The sequence below is a fragment of the Loxodonta africana genome, chromosome 24 (genome assembly GCF_030014295.1).
Source record: "Loxodonta africana isolate mLoxAfr1 chromosome 24, mLoxAfr1.hap2, whole genome shotgun sequence".
Taxonomy (NCBI): Eukaryota; Metazoa; Chordata; class Mammalia; order Proboscidea; family Elephantidae; genus Loxodonta; species Loxodonta africana.
Window position 1 is genome coordinate 63486956 of NC_087365.1, and position 22412 is coordinate 63509367.

General features: G+C 42.9%; 1 protein-coding gene across 5 annotated transcripts in view; it reads left to right on the forward strand.

Annotated features, from left to right (window-relative positions):
- Positions 1–272: 272 nt before the first annotated feature.
- The window catches only part of DNAJC5 (DnaJ heat shock protein family (Hsp40) member C5), a 34403-nt gene continuing 12263 nt past the window's right edge, over positions 273–22412 (forward strand). Inside the window, exon 1 of one of the 5 annotated variants that reach the window (XM_064276400.1) lies at positions 273–386. The gene's annotated coding sequence lies outside the window, so the exon portion shown is untranslated. Of the gene's footprint in view, positions 387–565; positions 3363–9346; positions 14209–22412 lie in introns of those variants that run through there. The other 4 variants (XM_064276399.1, XM_064276397.1, XM_064276398.1 and 1 more) reach the window with 4 other exon arrangements.

A 22412-nucleotide genomic window follows, 5' to 3' on the forward strand; every position in this document is an offset into this window, starting at 1 on the left:
CACCGGGCCATTACTATTGCTCTGACCCCCACCTGGGCGTGGCCTCGGCCCCGTGCTTGGGCGCACGCGCCGGCCCGCCTGCTGCCCCGGCCGCAGGGGCCCACGTCCTTCCGGGGGCGCGCGCGCCGGTGCGGGTGCGTGCGGGTGCGTGCGTGAGCGTGCGTGAGCGTGCGTGAGCGTGCGTGAGCGTGCGTGAGCGTGCGCGTCCACACCGCGCCTGCCGGTGCTGCTTCCGCGCCCTGTGCCGCTGCCGCCGCCGCCAGCGCCGCCGTCACCGGAGTCTTGGAGGCGCAACCCCGCGAGGAGCGTGTCGGCCGGCCGCCAGCAGCCGCGGACAGGCGGACAGCGGAGCGGAGCCGGCGGGCGGGCGGGCGGCGCGCGGACAGGTGAGTTTATTGCGTGCGTGCGGGCGAGCCGGGCCTCAGGTCAGGCCGGGGCGGGGGTGGCGGGCAGGGCGGCAGGGGCTGGAAATGGCGGTGACCCTCGCCCGGGGCCGGGCCTCGGTCCTGCCGCGGCTGCTCCTCGGCGGCCGGGGCGGGGGCCGGGTCGCGCGCGGCAGCTGCTCCTCGGCGGCTGGTGCTGGCGAGGGGCGGGGGCAGCGACCTGGCTTGTCTGCGAACTGCTCTGGGGACGAGAAGTCCCGGCGTTGTCTCGGTGGGCCGCGGTGGCTCAGAATCCTGTCTAGGTAGGCGGCCAGGTCCTGAACGGGCAGGTATCGGAAGAGGTGGGGGCGACTCCCCAGGACACGTTTGCTGCAGCGGTAGATGGACAGTGATGCGGCCTCGAAAAGCGGAACCTCGGAGGACCGGGCAGGCCCAGAGCCCGGCTCCGCATGTTGCCCTTCCCGGACAGGCAGGGTGGACCGGGTGTACGGTTGCTGTGAACGCAGGGCCAGAAAAGTAGGTACCACACTCTTTCAGAAATGTGTATGAATACCTGCCGTGTGTCAGGCCCTGTCAAAGTAAACGTAGGATGTTCCGACTCTTTATGAAATACAGACATCTTACCTTCATTAGCACTGTGTTGATGAACGATCGGTTCTACATTAAACACCTTACTGCATCTTATGAGGTAGACTGCATTTAAGTCAGCGATTCTTCAAATGGGTGAGTGGGGGTCTTACCAGACTCATGTGGGAGGCTTTGTCAACTTATTATGCCGTTGTGCTGGATCCCAAAAGCACATATTCTTTCCCTCCACCCCTCACTGCCTTGTGGGAGAGGGTCTGCTTCCTCATATGGGAAGGAACCGAAACGGTTGAGAGCCACTGATTTAAGGGAGCCACATACTTCAGTGTCCAAGTCACTCTGTTTATAGTTTGAAGAACTGAAAATTGTCCCTTGAGGTGGCGTAAATTAACCTTTTAGATCTTGTAAACTCAAAATCATTTTATTTGTACAGAACTATTGTTTATCCATCCCGTAAAGGTTTTGTTTTAAGCAGTACTTTGAACTATATTCGTAAGGACAGAGTATTAGTTATTTGTCCATTCAGGTTCTAACTTGTTTGTGTTAAGTGGGTGGATACAGAATGTCTTTTTCATGTACCTAAGAGATGACTTCTCAAAGTTCATTCAGTTCTGCCATACAAAAAAAAAATATATAAAGTTTCATTTTATTTTTGTTTTCAGGTTTAGGCTTGGTATGGGGATTTGGGTTGTCGTCTGTCAGACATTTAATAGATGCTGTGTTGAATTCCTAGACACCGTAAGTCTATATACGGTTGTCTGTTTTAAAAAATCCATTTTAATGACTAAAACATTTATGTTGCCCCATGTATTATCATGGTTGTTTCTAGGCAAAACTCTAGATAAGGGTCCTAATATTTTATATTCATGTATTTGCTTCTCTCTTTTAGAAATGTTGTGTTGAGTTTCAGGAATGATTAATTTGTCAGCCAGGAGATGAAATTAGAAACCATAACCTAAAAACTTTGTGGAAGTTTATAATTGAGTGCATGTGAGCCCAGCCTATGGGCAGTTCTTGCAACTGTGTTAGTATCCTAGGATCCAGAGTAGCTCCAGGGTGGCATTGAGCTAGCAGAGGATTGTCCAGAGTCAGGTATGGCTCATTTGCTGTGTGCTGTGTCTGCTTCAGGATCCTCGGGGCCTGGCCGCTTGGCCCTGATGTCAGCAGAGCAACCAGGGGCTTGGGTGGGGAGCAGACACTCAAATCGGTGTGTGCCCTCCGTGGTGGTGCAGTCGTGACCTCTGGATGGAGACCCTTGGGGGACTGTCAGTCCCTGTTACCAGTCTCCTACCTTTACCTTCCTCCTGATTTACTCTGACCCACCATCCTGGCCTCCTTGCTGATTCCTGAACCACTCAGTGTGCTCTGTCCTCAGGTCTGCCGGGAACACTGCCTCCTTACCCTAACAGCTATGTGAGGCCTCCCTGACTACTCTACTTAAAATTTCAGCTCTGCCTCTTATTTCCTATTTTCCTCCCCTGCTCTAATTTTTCCTGTAGGGTTTGATCCTCCTAGTAGCCCGCTTAACATATGTATTTATGTAATATTTTATGGTAAGTAAGGCCTATGGGGAGACTTTTCAGCAAAGAACAGTTCCTGGCATATAATAGGTGTCCGATAAACATTTGTTGAATGAATGAAAATGAAGATTTAGTAAAAGCTATGAAAACAGTTGACTGCCCTGTCACCTTTAGTCATCATGGATGAGTACTGAGCATTTAGGGGTACTCAGTTCTGGGTGAGGTATGTGCTGTGAGCCTCATATGCCGCCAGGCAGAGCCACTAACTCCTGCTACATCGGACTGCCCATTATGGAAAGGACAGCTGGTTAAAAGGTGGGTTGGAAGGGTGCAGGAGACTTCCTAGCACATCTTTTGCAACTTTGAATCTATAAGTTATTTCAAAAATAGAAAGATTTTAAAAAGTCAGATCTGCCACTGATAAGAATGCTTTTAGAAGTTTTGTCTTTGGTTCCAAGAAAACCCAGTAAAGAACCACATGTACTAAAGTCTTTACGCTCTCTTGTGGCATTTTGGTTATTAAGTGAAATGAGGTGGTGATCTGCCTGCTCTTAATCAGAAAAACTACATGATAACGGACTGTTTCTAATACTCTTCAGCCTGAGGCTCATTAACTGTAGCTGCTATGGCAAAACCAAACTGATAACCTGATTTGTGACCCAAAGACTCTAGAGTATTTTCCAGAGTGATCCGCTTTATGCTGCATTAATTCAATGAGTGGGTTTTCTTGCCTTCTCAAGGGTGATTCTGCGAATGTGGCTCCATGATTGAACAAGGTGCTGCCCATCCTAAGCTCTCTGTGTTCTGAGTCCCCTGCCCTGGCCATCCACCTGCAATGGTGCAAGCTGCCCTGGAGAAGAGGACTTTGCTCAAGGTCTCACTGTTAATAATTGTCAAACCTAGAACTTGAACTTAAGTCTCTGACTCCAAGTCCACTGTACTCCCAGTGTCCCCTGATTCCTTCTGATTATCCATTAGTGCCTTCCTTGCAGTTGACTCTCTACGTGACACTATGCTAATGGTGTACCTGGAGCCATGGTGCTCCCATCAGTACCAGGGATCGTAGGTGCTCCATAGGTGTGTGTTGGGTGAAAGACTAAAATGCAGTTAGGCTCAAGGTTGATGGTAAAGTGGATCTTTTAAAAGGTGAGAGAGATGAACCTGATGTACAGACAGAATTTACCCTTGAAAATTCCCTTAACTTTTCCCCGAAAGTGCCCCGTGTGGGGCTATACTTCTAAAATGAGATTTATCATACTCTCATTGGATGATGGGGGTGTTCTCATGCTGCAGCACTCTCCTCCTGGAGATTGAGTTCAGAGAGCCTGGGCTCCCAACAGACAGCAGTCCTGCTGTCATATTTCTTCCTTCCTTCCTTCCTTCGCATGTCAGCAGAGCAGGTCCTAGACTTTCCTTTCTGGAAGAGAACGAGCCAAGGACTGACATGGCCACGAGCCTCGGCATGCTTCCGGAGAAATGAGGGTGACAGTATTGCCCTATGGTACCTACCAACGGGAGGCAAAAAAGAGATGATAGAGGGAAGGGGACCTGTTATGGGTTGAATTGCATCCCCCAAAAATGTGTGTCAACTTAGCTATGCTGTGGTTCCCAGTATTGTGTGATTGTCCACCAGTTTGTCAGCTGATATGATTTTCCTATGTGTTGTAAATCCTGCCTCTATGCTGTTAATGAGGCAGGATTAAAGGCAGGACTCAATCTACAAGATTAGGTTGTGTCTTAAACCAATCTCTTTTGAGATATAAAAGAGAGACGTGAGCAGAGAGACATGGGGACCTCATACCACCAAGAAAGTCGTGCCAGGAGCAGAGCATGTCCTATGGGCTCAGGGTCCCTGTGCTGAGAAAATCCTAGTCCAGGGCAAGATTGATGGCAAGGACCTTCCTCCAGAGCTGACATAGAAAGTCTTCCCCTGGAGCTGACGCCTTGTATTTGGACTTTAAGCCTACTTGACTGTGAGAGAATAAACTTCTGTTTGTTGAAGCCATCCACTTGTGGCATTTCTGTTATAGCAGCACTAGGTAACTAAGACAGAGCCTCAGCAATTGCTATCTAAAAAAAAAGATGCTGATAAACAATAATAGTGATACTTTATGAAAATACTGCCTCTAATCTGAGCAAGGGGACTGCTATGCCTTTGCTTTCGTGGCGCCAGGGCCCTCTCAGATAATGACACTGCCTGAAGAGGATTAGTAGCTGGTTCATTATCGGTCACTCGAAGTTCAACCTGGAAGATTTGAGGATTAGGTTCCTGAACAACCTTTAGTTCATGAACTTGACTTTGTCTCTTGCCACCATTTGCATTAACTTTGTTTGAGCACATTGTGTGTCAGTGAAAAAGTGTGTTTTTCTAAGTGTGTTCTGCCTTGGTTCTTTGGTATATGGCAGACATTTGATACATACAAGTCTTTGGGTATAAAAATTGTTTTAAATTTTAAGGGCTTTGCAGATATATTGATATTTAACATTTAAATTGCAGAAATGAATTGCAGCATCTTGTTCTCAAAAGAAAGAAGTATTTAGTGAGACCAGGTTTGGGGGAAAAGTCTATCTTGACAGGTCTCCTTTTCAGTACTGTGTATATAATAAAGTTCCCTTCATTCCAAAAGTATTCCCACATTTTATGTGTCTAAATGATTTTCTAAACTTTGTTTTATGGGAGAGAGCTTTGCTGTTTTTTTTTGTTTTTTTTTTTTTTGTTTTTTCTGACATGTTAAACTAGACTAATGTTTTTAAAATACAAAATCCTATGGGGCAGTTCTTCTCTGTCCTTTGGGGTCTCTATGAGTTGGAAGGAACTCGAGGGCAAGGAGTTTGGTTTTGTTTTTTTGGTGACACATTGTAAGTGCTCAGTGACTATTCCTTGAATATCTGAATATGCATGAACTTTGCTCAGCTTCATAGTTAATGTAATTTTATTGTCCTTTTAACTTTTCAGCGTTAAACATGTATGTTTACAAAATGAAATGTATGGAGTCATTTGGTGTCCTCGTTGTTCTGTTCTGGGCAATTCTGTGCTGTTTGGTTATAAAATTGCCGTCCTGGCAAGTCAGAAGATTGGAATGTGGACTTGCCACCCCCAATCAACTGTGTCCCCACCCTTGGGAGCTCTTTCTGGGCTACAAAGACGAGCGTGACCAACTTTTGTCTCAGAGAGATCCTCCCTACCCTGTGCCTCTGCTTTGCACTGGCAGGAGTGGAAATGTCTTTGTATGAAACCACCAGGACCAAAATCTGCCATCTCCTTCTAACCCTGAAATGTTTCAGGACTTGGGGGTTGAAGTCAGAGCAGTTCCCTGTCAGACAATCATGGCTCAAACAGAGGTAAACGGGGTCCGAGGTGCCACAGCCACCAACTCCAGGGGGCTGGGCTAGGAGAATGAGGGGGAGGGCACTGGGGGGTGACATTGCCTTTTTTTCCCCCATGATTAAGAAGGGATTAATCCCATAGCAAATGTTTAATTTTTGGGTAAGCAATCTCATTTCATTGTTCTTAATTAAATAGCAGTGCCTCTTTATCAAGAGAGATAAATAGTGAAAAGTAAGAATTCTGGGTCATAGAAGACAAACTAATTTTTGCCATGTATTATCAAATTTACATTCCCTCTGACATGGTGTTGAGATGTCTTCTTCCCTTCCCCCTCACAATAGGATTTAAGCTAGTTTGCTCGTGAGTATTCTCTTTCTATATATATTTTTCTTTTTTTCTTGATGACAAAACTTTTTTATTGTGTTAAAATATATATGACAAAACATTTTCCGTTTCAACATATGTTGTGTGTCCAATTCAGTGACATTATTTACGTTCATCATGTTGCGCAACCGTCACCACTACCCATTTCCAAAGTTTTTCATCACTTTTAACAGAAGCTCAGTGTCCCTTAAGCAATAACTCCCCCTTTCTCCCTCCCTCCTGCCTCTGTTAACCACTAATAAATTTTGGTATCTATATATTTGCTTATTCTAAATGTTTTCTATAAGTGGGATCATATATTTATCCTTTTGTGTCTGACTTATTTCATTCAGTACAATGTTTCCAGGGCTCATCCATGTTGTAGAATGTGAGCTTGATTTCCCTTTATGGCTAAGTAATAGTCCATCGTATGGATATACTACATTTTTTTAATGCATCTGTTGATGGGCATTTGGGTTGTTTCCACCTTTTGGCTGTTGTGCATAGTGCTGCAGTGAACACTGGTATACAGGTTTCTGTGTCCCCGCTTTCAGTTCTTTTGGGTACATACCTAGAAGTGGAATTGCTGGGTTATATGGTAATTCTATGTTTAACTTTTTGAGGAACCACCAAACTTTTCCACAGTGGCTGTACCATTTTACATTCCTGCCAGCAAAGGATGAGGGTTCCAGTGTCTCCACGTCCTCACCAACACTTGTCATTTAGCACTTTATATTGTGATGTTCATTTAGCGTTTTATAGGGCTTGACATTAAAATCTGAGTTTTTTCTTTTCCCAATTGCAATAACATTTTGCTGAATTTCTCTTGATGTCTCCTTTAAAATAAGAAATTTTCGGTTGTAAATGGTCTTTCAAAAATGCATGAAACCAGTCAACATCTATTTTTTAAATTAACTGAAAAAGAAGTTGTGTTCCAGATCAAGGACTTTGCTTGCTGAGCTGTGTTCATCTTCTGCTTTGAACCATGAGACTCATCACATGTCAATTTTTTTTTTAAAAAAGCTTTTTTAAAAAATATAACCTAATCCAGTTTAATTTTGAGATGAAACTAAAAACTCTGTACTGTTTAAGGATGACTGTTATCTCCGAAGTATTTCTTAATGCATCTAAGCAAAGCCACCCTCTCTTTGCAGTGTGGTTTTCTCATGAAATTTCCTTGGAGGATTTCTTCCCCCCAGAAACAGCAGACACTCTGAAAACGATACCGTCTTCCTCCGGGTCAGGTGCTGTCAGGGTTCCTTCATGTGCATTATCTGCAGTCCCCAGGCAGCCTTGCGAGGTAGCTCTTACCCCATTTTATAGGTAAGGAAATGGAGAGCTTTGTATTTTCTCCAGTGTGAAGCTGTAGTACTGAAGAATAAACACACATAAACCTTATTATTAAAAGAATAATGCACTGAATGTATCCGTCTTAAAGTGCAGATTCTGTTGCTTTCCTTTTCTCTCGCAGCATCCATCCAGTGGGGCAGTCCTGACTGATGTGTTCACAGCAGGGGTCTCCCTGTGTATGGTGTGGATGTGCACCTGCACGTTTCACTTGCCCTTACCTTTTTCTTTATAAGCTGTCTATGAAAATACTTTCAGATAAAGATAATTATAACGCACACATAACCTGAGGTGGCCTGGCCTGGAGGCCGCAGACCGTGTCCCATCCATCTGGCTCCTAACACTGTCTCCTCTCCTTCAGGCAAGTGGAGCGAGCTGCTGATAGGTGGTGGCGTAATCTGGAGCCTGCTGTAGTTTGTTGGAATATGCAGATATTCACAAGCTTTCCTGCTTTATAACTTTTACTGGTGGCCTCAGATGCTCATGGTATAGAAGTGTGTGTGATGCTGCCAAACCGTGGACAGACGGGGTGTGCTGAGTGCTTCTTGGGCTGCTGCCCACTGGAGCCGGGCGGAGGGTCTTGGTCCTGTCCCGACCCCAGAATGACCACCGTGGACTGACATCTCTTCACCTGTGGTAGCCACGCGGTCCACATCTCAGTGAACAAGAGTTGAGTGAAGTCTTAACTAGCTAGATCCCAAACCTTCTCAAGCCTTAAGCAGCTGGTCTTCCTCTGTATCTTTTTAAAGGCAAATACCACAAGGCAAAAATGAATAAAGCATGGGTTTTTATGAAGGTAAGGAATACACCTTTTACACCTAAAGTGCTCTGCAATAAGTAATATTAAAACCCAGTGCTGTCGAGTGGATAATATTAGACAGTTTTAAAGGTGAGAGTTCACTGAGATATAACCCTGTGTGTGTCTTAATGAGCTGCCCTTCTGGAATCGGCCTTACTGCAGTCCAGTCTGCGCTGATAGGGGAGGTCATCTGAGCGACCAAGGTCATGGGCAAGTGAGGTAAAACAGCATCTGAGCTGCGCTGAGCTGCATGCTGCACTGCACCCAGAATATTCTGGTAAACAGCCCCAGTGACTTGTTCCTAACCCCGTGAAGACGCGATTGCCAGTGTTATTGCAGTTTAAGTCGTTTTATGAATTTATGTGTTGTTTGGAGTTGAGGGTTTGAATGTTGTGATTACCTCCTGATAGGCATCCATGAGTCCACTTCTTGTCCATGAGGCTACGCAGCCCATGTTTTCCTCCTTGGTTGCTGGTTGTGTGGTGCCATTTCTGCCATAACGCAGGTTCTCATTTTGCCCCCATTCTCAGACAGGAAAGAGCTGGAGGGGCTGAGCATACAGGAGAGCCAGGGGAGGGGGTAGCTTGCAGGTAGCAGTTGGCATTATAACCAGAGTTACCTGTGACTTTGATATATCCTAAGACCTTAGGCATTGTGAGATTACAACAGCCAACCCCCTGTCTTTATTAATTCCATGGAAATCACTTTGCCCGAATTGTCTAGTTTCATGTGTAGATTGGGGGTGTGCGCAGGCATCCTCAAACATTCTGTTTTGGTGATGGCTCTACCTTAGAATCACTCTCTTTGGAAGTGTGTGTGCACCAGGGTCTGTAACTCCAGTGTTGTAAGGATGCCACCGCCACTCACATCTGTCAGCCATGCTCTGTTCTCAGGGTTTCCAGCCTGTTCTAGACTCCCTTTATATGGGAGACTTCAAAACCTTGTTCCACCTGGAACCCTTTCCCTCCTGTCCCACCAGGTAGGGCTGGGGGGACCTTTCAGGGGCGGGGCTGGGGGGCCAGAGCAGGGAGTGGTGGGTGCCAACTGGCCGTGAGTGGCACGTGTTGGGTGTTTGTTAGAGGACAGAAAGGCTGGGGTGGCCTCTCCACAAATTGGTCCAAGGGCACCTCTTTCTGAGTATTACATTTTTCTAAACGTACAATTCTTTTGGATTCTCCTTGTATTTAAACACATATCTGAGGTAATTTTTTTCAACTCTGATCTCCTTTTCCCTTTGAATTCTTATATTCTGTCAATTTACTGAAGAAAATTCATCTTATTTAATTTCTGGGCATGAGTCACTACTGGTGAATTAATTTTGCAGACACTTACTGGTGCACCGCCAGGCCCCAGGACAGTAGCTCAGTGCACAAGGTTAGAAAGGCTCCTGTCGTACAGTTTGGAAAACCCTGGGTCACTGGCAAGGCTGTGACCTGGGCTGAGGTGATTACATCTCAGGTGTCGTCTGTGAGCGTCTGTATAGGAATGCGTGGGTGCTTTCCCTGGGCCATGCCTAGTGCTGGGGGCTGTGGGGAGTGCTGGTCACTGTGTTGCTGTGTCTGCCCACAGCCCTTCCATTATCTGTCACGCTCCTTCCTGTGCGCTCACTTTTGATGTTTGGTAGCCTTGCGGGGTGGAGGGAGGCAAGGGGGTGCTGACCAACACCGTCAGTTCCTCCTTTATCTTTTCAGGTCTCAGCGTTGCTTTGAACGAAAGCAGGGAGGTAAGGCCTTTTTAGGGTTCTTATACATCCAGTGACTTTAGGAATTCTTTATGTCTTGAAGTTCAGCCTAGACTGAGGTAAAGGGCATGGAGCATCTTCTTTCCTCTCTTACGCCCTTCTGTGCTCATTGACTCTTGTTGCCAATTCTTCAGTTCCATCCATGGAGTGTACTGGTTGGCCAGCCCCTCCTGTTCTACAGCCTGGTAGCTCCTTTATTTTGAAATAGACTCAGAACAATGCACCCCAGCCTGTGTCTCAGCCTTCACTGTGTTCTTCAGCCCTCCCTCCCCCACCCCCAGTGTGCTCTAGATGCCAGAGGCAGCTGTTCCACCCTTACCTATTTGAGTATCCTTTGGAGTCTATTTTTACATGGTTCATCACTGATTTTAAATTAAGATTTCTTAAAAGAGTAGAAATGAGTTGTATTTAGAACTCCAGTTGTATTTCATTTTCAGTGTTTTTATTTTTATCAGTTTTCTTTTGTAGGGAGAAGGCTTATGAGGAAACGCGGTAGTGACTGTCCCACTCACCCCTGTCTCCCTATCTCCCGGGGTCTTGCTGGGGGTCAACACCATGTCGCAAGGTGTGTGGCTGTGCCTGTTCTCTGATTTGTCACCTAGCATTGTACCTGTGCCTGTCCCCACCTCCTGATGTTACTGTCACTTGCTCCTGGCCAGGTGTCACCTGTGTCCACCTGTGTGTCTTTACACAGCTGTGTCTCGTCCCATTGCTCCTCCTCCTCCGACTGTTCTTCTTTTACTTTTGCATTGTCAATGCTGAAAGCATTCATGTTTCGTTTTGCAACCATGAAGTCACTTGTCTGTAAGTTTATTGCTGAAGATCAATAAAAGGTTTGTGTGTGACTGTCGGCCTTCTGTGGGCTCTGGTTCCACAGCTTGTGCAGTGCTCCCAGATCTGCTGTGTGTGCCATCCTGTGGCCAGTCTGGGGCCTGGGTGGTGGTCTCTCCCATAGCACAGTTCTCAAAGCCCTTGGTGTGCAGTGTGGGGTCTGATTCACATGTGCACAGCTTGGAGGTGACCCTAGAACTTCATACTCAACCAGTGGAATTGCTCTTCTGAGCACCCTCCTCTCCCTGACCCCACCCACACCTTTGGGCTCCCTGGGGCCCCTGTCCTGTACCTTGGCCAGAAGCTGGGCTTTCCTCCACTGTGTCCAGGGTCTGTGTCTGTATCCAGGACTGACCTGTGGGCAGAGGCAGAGAAGACAGAGTGGGGACTTACCCATTTTCTGGGACCAGAGCTCCTCTGTTCTGAGAGAATTCCCTCCTCAGTCCTAGGTATCTGCCTTCCTGTTGCCACCACAGTGGGTCACCTCGGGGCTGGGGTGGGAGATCATGGGAAGGAAGAAAACCCCAGGATGTGCCCCATCTCCCTGGCCCTTCAATGTCCCTTCCCACGCCTGAAAGAGAGGCTATCATAGCTCCATCCACACACAGTGTTCACCGAAGTTTTGCCCCTCTTGAGTCCAGGCTGGGCAGTACTGGAAGCAAGAACAAAAGCTGGGGACTCGCCGCTGGCTTGGGCCCTTCATGCCCGGGCTCCTGTTTGCCTGTACTGTTCCTTCCAGAGCCTTGGTTCTGTCTGGTCCTGCCTCTTTATTTTGTATTTGAGGGGTTAATTTTGAGAACAAAAAGTATTACAGTAATAGCCTGCACCCATGCAGCAGTATGTCAGAGACAATCGTGGCCCTGCAGAGGCCTCACTTCCCTCAAAAGTTTCACAAGGGACCTTCATTTGTCCCTAGAGCAGGGTCACACACTGCTGCCTGCTAAACCGACCCACAGCCCGTTTCTATCAATCAAGCTGTGTGAAGCACAGCCACGCACCCTCCTGCTACAGCCACTCTGCTGGGTGGCTGGGCGTGGCCCTTTACGGAAAGTTTGCCAACCCTGGCCCACAGTAAACAGTCCTTTGGAGAATAGCACCCAGATGTACTCAAGTGTAAAGCTTGGTGCTGACTTTGACCATGCCCAAACCTGCTGCTGTCCTGGTGCTGGACTGCTCTGCTTGATAGAATTGAACTGGCATGAACTGGCTGATTTACCACTCACTTGTCAGTCATTTTATTAAAATGGAAGTGCGGTAAGTCTCTCACATTCTCACATTTTCTTCTGACTTCATAAAAATTCCAAATGGCTTGAAGTTGGGTTGGTGGGAAGCCCTTGCTAAAGTGTTTTCTGGTTTTTAGGAAAAAGTGGGGTTGACTAGACCCTGCATCTAGGTTCCCACAGCCGAGACAGACAGACAGACCCACCCCAGGTGAACAGCTTCTTCTCCCACGGTGGTGAAAGGGCACTGCAAGTAGCCGTTTATTGGGGTTGGGGAGTGGCTGGTGTGCAGATTGGGTTTGCCATCATTTCCCTGTGTCCTCACAGTCCAATGGTGAAGGCGCATGACAGGCGCCTAATAAAGGTATCCAGGTTGTGCTAATCCCCACAGCTGAGTCCTTTTAAAAATAGTTGAGCACCTTTATAAATGTGCACTTGGAGTGACTCATTGAAAGTAGCCTTCTATTCCTCAAAAGAGTTAAACATAGAATCACCATATGACCCATCAGTTCCACTTCTGGGTATATACTCAAAAGAATTGAAATCAGGAACTCAGACAGAAACTTGGACACCAGTGTTCATTGCAGCACTAGTCACAAGAGACAAAAGGTGGAAGCAACCTAAATGTCCATCAACAGAGGAATGGATAAACAAAATGTTGTGTATACATACAATGGAGTGTTTTTCAGCCATAAAGAGAAATGAAGTTCTGATACGTGTGTCTTGGAAACATCGTGCTGAGTGAAAGAAGCCAGACACAAAAGGACAAATATTTAATGATCCCACTCATATGAAACATCTAGAATAGACAAACGCATAGAGACAATAAACTAATGGTCACCAGGGGCTAGTGGGGAGTCACTGCCGGAGGGACACTGAGTTTCTGTTAAGATGAAAATACTTGGAAACAGGTAGTGGTGATGTTTGCACAGCATGCTGGAGGTACTTAATGTCACTGAATTGGACACATGAAATGTTTGAAACGGCAGATGTTCTGTTATACATATTTTACTACAAATTACAAATTTTTAAGCTGAAAAAAGAAATTAGTAAACTAAAAAAAAAAAATGTAGCCTCCTAAGAAGGGCAGAAGTACAGGTTGAAGCACTGCCCAGAGCAGCTGGGGTTTTTCTGTGACTGATCGTTTTGTCAGAATGACAGTGCTGTCATTTTTACAAAAATAATACATATTTATGAAAAGTTCAAACAATGCAGGAAAGTATAGAGAAGAACATAACACATCACCAAGAAATGGTGCACAGCAAGGAGCAAGTTCCAGGAACAACCAGGTTACCAGGGACTTAGCTCCCAAAGGTTCGTCGTCTCTTAAGTATTGGTTTCATTTTCCCTGGAACTTAGCAAGCAGGAAAATCAAGGTGGACTAAAGAAATTGCTGAGCTTGAGGTACCTTTTCCTCATCACAGGCCCCAGGTTTGGTGTTTTAGGCGGTGCTGACTCAGCCCCTGCTGGGAGGACGAACTTCACACAACCTTCTTTCCTGCTGTGCCTTCCTCGGACTTGTGTTAGTTTGGGTTTGTAATGTCTGTGTTCTGTTGTATGCATGGTCCCCACCATCCCTTCTCTAGATTTGTGAGTTTTGGTGGGTGCGATGCTGCCTCATGCTTGTGTTCACTCTGTCTACTCCCTTTTGATCCATGTCTTAGCTGATCCAAGTAGTTTTTTCTAAAAGTCTTTGTTCCCTAAATTCTCGTACCACGTGAACATCTGTCTATTCCTTTATCTGTAAAGGAGAACTTAGCTTATTATTATTATTATTTGTTGTTGTTAGCTGACATCGAGTCAGCTCCCATACGTGGTGACCCCATGAACAATAAAATGAAATGCCGCCTGGTCCTGTGCCACCCCCACAATGGACTGCAGATCAGACCGTTGTGATCCATAGGATTTTTATTGGCTAATTTTTGATTTTCAGAAGTAGACCGCCAAGCCTTTCTTCCTTGTCCATCTTAGTCTGGAAGCTCCGCTGAAACCTGTTCAGCATCACAGCAACATGCAGGCCTCTACTGGATGAGTGGTGGCTGTGCGTGAGGTGCGTTGGCTGGGAATCGAACCTAGGTCTCCCCATGGAAGGTGAGAATTCTACCACTGAACCACCAGTGGCTCCCCTGATTATCGTGGTACGGGATGGAAGCATTTAGACACTGCCTCACTGTCTCCTGACACTGCATGGAAGGTGGTCAGGCTCGAGAAACAGAAGGCAAGTGTAGGAGGCTCAGAACACAGAACCAAATAAGTATTGGCTTTTGAAGTTTGGATATAATTACTAACATTTCAGTGAAACTAATTAGTTTAGTGTGGAAAGCTAGGGTGTGGAAAGTCTATAATCTGAACCTGTTAAGAAACATGTGATGAACTAAAGTGACCAGCTTCCCTAGTAATTAAACCGGGTATATGTTCATTTTTCACAATGGCTCTAAAGCTGGAGTTTTGGATATTCAGTGAGATCTGTGATATCTGGCATACTGACAGACGTTAAGTGGTACTGCTGAATTCGTAATTTAAAATGAGAAAGTTCCACAGGGGATTCTCTTTACTTAAATTAAGTAGCTAACTGCCTCTAGATGTCTTTGATGTAGTTAGTTACTTTCATAGGACAGACATAAAAGTATTAACTATTGATATTTTTCTGTGGATGAACTCTAGAAACGAACTACCTACTTAGTAGGCATGGAGTAACTGAGAGAAGTCCCTGGGTGATGCAGATGGTTAATCTGTTCGGCTGCTAACTGAAAGCTGGAGGTTTGAGTCCACCCAGGGATGCCTTGGAAGAAAGACCTGGCAATGTACTTCGAACACATCAGCCATTAAAAACCCTATGGATTTAAGAACTATATGGGATCAAATTGATAACAGCAACTTGAAAGGATAGATAGGAACCTTAGAGGCCAGTCAGTTTATTATGTTAACGAGGGAGGAACAACTCAGACAAGGAGGGTGAGAATGGTCGCACGACTTGAATGTAATCAGTGTTGCTAAGTTGTACACGTAGGAACTTGATTTGGTGGGTGTTTTGCTGTGTATATTCTCAACAACAGCACCAAAAAAATAAATAAAATTTAGAAAAAAAAAAAGAAAACCCTATGGGGCACAGTACTACTCGTGGGGTCGCACGAGATGGCATTGAGTTGGACTTAGCAACCCTATAGTTACTCACAGTTGTTTTAAATCTGGTCTCTGCTGCCGGTACCAACGTGTACTTTGCTGACTGAGACTTATTTTAAATCGGGGAACTGGCTAAGCAACCTTGAATTGGTTCAGCAATTACCTGTCATTAATTGAAATGTTTATTTTGGTGATAGTAGGTTTACATGCAGTTGTAAGAAATAATAGACATTTCGTCCAGTTTTCCCCAGTGGTAACATTCTGCAAAATTATAGTTTAATATCACAACCAGGATATTGACATTGATAAAATCCACCAATCTCGTTCAGATTTCTCCAGTTTTACCTTTGTGTGTGTACGCCTGTGTGTTAACTTTTGTACAGTTTTATCAGTTGTGTAGGTTCGTGTATTTACCACCAGAATCAAGCTACTGAGTAGTTTCAACCCTCATGTTGCCCTTTTATAATCACACCCATCTCCTTCCCAGCCCCCTGGCATCCACCAGTCTGTCTTCCATTTCTAAAATCTTGTCATTTCAAAATGTTACATAAATGGAATAATATAGTTATGTAATATTCTGGGATTGGCCTTTCACTCAGCATAATACTTTGGAGATTTATCCAGGTTGTTGCCTTTTTATTGCCGAGCTGTATTGTGTGGTAGGTATATAAGTACCAGTTTGTTTATTCCAGTTTGGGGCTGTTACAGTTAAAGCTGCTATGAATATGAACATTTGTGTACAGGTTTTTGTGTGAACATGTATTTTCTTTTCTCTCAGGTAAATACCTAGGAGTGGAAGGACTGGATCTTACAGAATATGCATGCCAAACAATGTCCCAAAGTTTCCTGATTAAAGAACATTCTTTTCCCATGGAATGGTCTTGGTACCCTTGTCAAAAATCAGTTGACCACAGATGTATGGGTTAATTTCTGGACTTTCAGTTCTTGTCCGTTGTCTGTTTTTATGCCAACACCACAATGTGCTGGTTGCTGTAACTTTGTAGTAAGTTTTGAAACTTAGAAGTGTGAGTCTTCCAGCTTTGTTCTTCTTTTTTAAGATTGTTCTGGCTATTTGGGGTCCATGTTAATTTTAGGATCCACTTACCCATTTCTGCAAAAAAGGCCCTTGGAATTCTGATAGGAATTGCATTGAATCTGTAGATCAGTTTGGCGGTATTGCTGTCTTAAAAATGTTGTCTTCCAATCCGTGAACACAGGATGTCTTTCTATTCATTTAAAAACCAAAACCCATTGCCATCAAGTCAATTCCAACTCATAAGAACTGTATAGGGCAGAGTGGAACTGCTCCATAGAGTGTTCTTTAATTTCTTTCAACAGTATTTTAAAGCTTTTGGTATATAAATATCTCACATTATTTATTCACCTCCTTAAATTCGTTCCTAGTGTTGCATTCTTTTGGGTGCAATTTAAATGGAATTATTTTCTTCATTTTGTTTTCAGATTCTTCATTGTTAGTGTATAGAAATGCAATGGGTTTTTGTATGTGTATCTTGTATCCTGTGACTTTAATTTGTTTTTTAGCTTTAATAGCTTTTAGGTGGATTCTTTAGAATTTTCTATATCTAAGATATGTCATCTGCAAAGAGAGATAGTTTTACTTTTCCTCTTTGATTCGATTGATATCTTTTATCTCCTTTCCTTGCCTCATTGCCCTGACTTGAACTTTCAGTGCAACATTGGATGGAAGTGGCAAGAACAGACATCCTAGTCTTGTTCCTGATTTTAAGGGGAAAACATTTAGTCTTTTGCCATTAAGTATCACTTAGCTGTGGGTTTTCCATAAGTGCTCTTTATTAGATTGAGGGATTTCCCTTCTATTTCTAGTTTGTTGAGTGTGTATTACGAAAAGTGCTGGATTTTGTCAGGGGCTTTTTCTGCATCAATTGACATCATCATGTGAGTGATTTCCTTTATTGTATTAATATTATATCTTACGCTGATTGATTTTCGTATGTTGAACCACCTTTGCATTCCTGGAATAAATCCCCCTTGGTCAGCGGTGTATACTTTAGTTGTCTTTTCTTGCCATGTCCTTCTGGCTTTGATAGCAGGGTAATACTGGCCTCATAAAATGACTTAGGAAGTGTTCCCTCCTCTTCTGTTTTTTGGAAGGATTGGTGTTAATTCTTTAAATATTTGCTAGAATTCACCAGTGAATCCATCTAGTCTGGGATTTTCTTTGTTGGAAGTTTTTTGATTATTGACTCAACTTCTTATTATAGGTCTATTCAGATTTTCTATTTCTTCTTGAGTTAGTTTTGGAAATTTGTATGTTTGTAAAATTTGTATGTTTATTTTACTAGGGTCTAGTTCTGTTTCTTCTAGGTTATCTAATTTGTTGGCATATAATTGTTTGTCGTGTTCTCTTATAACCCTTTTTATTTCTGTAACGCCAGTAGTAATGTTCCTACTTTCAGTCCTGATTTTAGTAATTTGAGCCTTCTCTCTTTTTATCTTGGTTAGTCTAGCTGAAAGTTTGCCAATCTTGTTGATCTTAAAAAAAAAATTCGCTTTTGATTTTGTTGTTTTTATAGTCTCTGTTTCATTTATTTTCACCCTAATCTTTATTATTTCCTTCCATCTTTTTGCTTAGGATCTATTTGGCTCTTCTTTATCTAGTTCCTTAAGGTAGAAAGTTAGCTTATTGATTTGGGACTTTTCTTATTATTTAATGTAGGTATTTACAGGTATAAATTTCCACCTGAACGGTGCTTTTGCCGACCTCTTAAGTTTTGGTATGTTGCCCTTTCATTTTCATTTATCTCAAAATACTTTCTCATTTTCCTTGTGATTTCTTCTTTGCCCATTGGTTGTTTAAGAGTGTGTTGTTTAATTTCCACATAATTGTGAGTTGTGTTTACTTTCTGTTTTTGATTTCTAATTTCATTCCATTGTGGTCAGAAGAGATGCTTTGTATGATTTCAGTCTTTTAAAGTTTATTGAAACTTGTTTTATGACCTAATGTAATTGTTGTCTCTTCTTGATGAACTGACTTTTTTATCATTATGTAATGTATTTCTTGATCTCATAACAATTTTTTTTTTTTACAGTCTATTTTGCCTGACATCGCTATAGCCTCTCTACTCTTCTTGTGACTATTTGCATGGAATATCTTTTTCCACCCTTTCACTTTCAACCTATTTCTGTCTTTGCATCTAAAGTGAGTCTCTTGTAAGCAGCATATTATTGGATCCTGTTTTTTTGTTTTGTTTTTAGTCATTCTGTCAATCTCTTCCTTTTAACTGTAGAGTTTAATCCATTTACATTTAATGTAGGTACTGATAAGGGAGGACTTCTGCCATTTTGCTGTTTGTCTTAAATCTTTTTTGTTCCTCAAGTCCTCCATTACTGCCTTTTGTGTTAGGTAGATATTTTTCTAAGGTATCATTTTGAGTTCCTTCTCATTTCTTTTACTACATGCTTTTTTAAAGTTATTTTCTTAGTTATTGCCCTGGAGGTTTAACATCTTAATTTATAATAATCTAGTTTGAATTAATACCAACTTAGTTTCAAGTTGGTATTAATGGTATATAAAATTTACTCTCATATAATTATTGTTTTATGCAGTTTGTTTCTTAGGTAGGAAAAAAGGAGTGATACCAAAAAGTACCTGTAGTTTCCTATACAGGTGATTTTCTATTTCTTCATGTGGAGTTCTGTTACTATCTGATATCCTCTTGTTACAGCCTGAAGGACCCTCTACCATTTCTGATGGAGCAGGTCTACTAATGATGGACTCTCAGTTTTTGTTTATTTGGGAATATTTTAATACCTCCTTCATTTTTTTTTTTTGCTTTTTTTATTGTACAGTAGATGAAGGTTTACAGAACAAACTAGTTTCTCATTAAACAGAATACATATTGTTCTATGACATTGGTTTAACAACCCGCTGACATGTCAGCACTCTCCCTTCTCAACTTAGGTTCCCTATTACCAGCTTTCTTGTCTCCTCCTGCCTTCTAGTCCTTGCCCCTGGGCTAGTGTGCCCCTTTAGTCTCGTTTTGTTTTATGGGAGTGTCCAGTCTTTGGCTGAAGGGTGAACCTCAGGAGTGACCTGATTACTGAGCTGAAAGGGTGTCCAGGGGCCAGACTATCAGGGTTTCTCCACGCTCTGTCAGGCCAGCAAGTCTGGTTTTTCTTTTTGAGTTGGAATTTCGTTCTACATTTTTCTCCAGCTCTGTCCGGGACCCTCTATTGTGATCCCTGTCAGAGCAGTCAGTGGTGGTAGCCAGGCACCATCTAGTTGAACTGGACTCAGTCTGGTGGAGGCCGTGGTAGATATGGCCCATTAGTCCTTTGGACTAATCTTTCCCTTGTATCTTTAGTTTTCTTCATTCTTCCTTGCTCTTGCTGAGGTGAGACCAGTGAAGTATCTTAGATGGCTGCTCACAGGCTTTTCCACTATGCAGCAAAGTAGAATGTAGAACATTTTCTTTATAAACTATGCTATACCAATTGAGCTAGGTGTTCCCCGAGACCATGGTCCCCACAGCCATCAGCCCAGCAATTTGGTCCCTCAGGGAGTTTGGATGTGTCTGTGGAGCTTCCATGACCTTGCCTTGTACAAGTTGTGCTGGCTTCCCCAGTATTGTGTACTGTCTTACCCTTCACCAAAGTTACTACTTATCTATTGTCTGCTTAGTGTTTTTCCACCCCTGCCTCTCCCTTTCCTCATAACCTTGTACCCATCAAAGATTGCTTCTTTTCGTGTGTTTTTACAGTGGTGGTCTCAAACAATATTTGTCCTTTTGTGATTGACTTACTTCACTCAGCATAATGCCCTCTGGATTCATCCATGTTATGAGATGCTTCACAGATTCATCATTGTTCTTTATCGTTATGTAATACTCCATTGTGTGTATGTACTACGGTTTGTTTACCCATTCATCTTTTGATGGGCATCTAGTTTGTTTCCGTCGTTTTGCTATTGTGAACAGTGCCGCAGTGAACATGGGTGTGCATATGTCTATTCATGTGACGAGTCTTATTTCTCTAGGATGTATATCCCTAGGAGTGGGATTGCTGGATCATATGGTATTTCTATTTCTAGCTTTCTAAGGAAGCGCCATATTGTTTTCCAAAATGGTTGTATCATTTTGCATTCCCACCAGCAGGACATAAGAGTTCCCATCTCCCAGCAGCCTCTCCAACATTTGTTATTTCCTGTTTTTTTTTTATTTGTGCCAGTAATGCCTGGGTGAGATGGTATCTCATTGTGGTTATTGATTTGCATTTCTGTGATGGCTAGTGATTGCGAGCATTTCCTCATGTGTCTGTTGGCTGCCGGAATGTCTTCATTGGTGAAGTGGTCTGTTTATTTCCTTTGCCCATTTTTTAATTGGATTATTTGTCTTTTTGTTGTAGAGGTGTTGGATTTTCTTGTAGATTTTAGATATTAGACCTTTGTCTGATTTGCAATAGCCAATTTTTTCTTCCCAGTCTGTAGGTTCTCTTTTTACTCTTTTGGTGAAGTCTTTTGATGAGCATAAGTGTTTGATTTTTAGAAGATCCCAGTTATCTAGCTTATCTTCTGGAGTTTGTGTGTTCTTGGTTGTGGTTTGTATCCTGTTAATGTTGTATATTAGGGCCTCTAGCATTGATCCCATTTTTTTTCTATGAACTTCATAGTTTTTGGGTTTATATTTATGTCTTTGATCCATCTGGAATTAGTTTTTGTATATGGTGTGAGGTATGGGTACTGTTTCATTTTTTTTTGCAGGTGGACATTCAGTTTTGCCAGCACCATTTGTTAAAAAGACTGTCTTATCACCATTCTATGGACTTTGCGCCCTTGTCGAAGATCAGGTGACCATAGGTAGATGGATTTACATTTGGGTTCTCAACTCCGTTCCATTGGCCAATGTATCTGTTGTTGTACCACTGCCAGGCTGTTTTGACTATTGTTGCTATATAGTAGGTTCTGAGGTCAGGTAGTGCAAGTCCTCCTATTTTATTTTTCTTCTTCAATAGTGCTTTACTTATCCAGGGCTTCTTCCCTTCCCATATAAAGTTAATGATAAGTTTTCCATCTCTTTAAAGAATGTTTTTGGTATTTGGATCAGGATTGCATTGTATTCGTAAATCACTTTGGGTAGAATTGTCATTTTCACGATGTTGGGTCTACCTATCCATGAGGGTGGTATGTTTTTCCATTTATGTAGATCTCTTTTGGTTTCTTGCAATAGTGTTTTCTAGTTTTCTTTTTTATAGGTCCTTTACATTCCTGGTTTTTTTTTTTTTTTTTTTTTTATTCCTAAGTATTTTATTCTTTTAGGGGCTATGATATGTGGTATTGTTTTTGTGATTTCCTTTTCATCGTTCCCTTTATTGGTGTATAGTAATCCAACTGATTTTTGTATGTTTATCTTGTATCATGCTACTTTGCTGAATCTATTAGTTCCAGTAGTTTTCTCATGGAATCTTTTGGGTTTTCTATGTATAGTATCATACCATCTGCAAATGGGGACAGTTTAACTTCTTCATTCCCAATTTCGATGCCCTTTATTTCTTTTTCTTGCCTTATTGCTCTAGCTAGGACTTCCAGCACAATGTTAAATAGGAGTGGTGATAAAGGGCATCCTTGTCTTGTTCCTGTTCTCAAGGGGAATGTTTTCAGCTTCTCTCCATTAAGAATGATGTTGGCTGTTGGTTTTGCGTGGATCCCCTTTATTATGTCGAGAAATTTCCCTTCTATGCCTTTTTTTTTTTTTTTTTAGAGTTTTTATCAGGAATGGGTGTTGGATTTTGTCGAATGCTTTTTCTGCGTTAATTGAGATGATCATGTGATTCTCTTCTTTCCTTTTATTTATGTGGTGGATTATGTTGATTGATTTTCTAATGTTCAACCATCCTTGTATACTTGGTATGAATCCTGCCTGGTCATGGTGTATGATTTTTTTGATATGATGCTGAATTCTATTGGCTAGGATTTTGTTGAGAATTTTTGCGTCTATATTTGTGAGAGATATTGGTCTGTAATTTTTTTGTGTGTGTGGTATCTTTGCCTGGTTTTGGTATCAGGGTTATCCTGGCTTCATAGAATGAATTCAGAACTATCACTTCCTTTTCTGTGTTCTGAAATAGTTTGAGTACTACTGGAGTAAGCTCTTTGAATGTTTGGTAGAATTCTCCAGTGAAGCCATCTGGGCCAG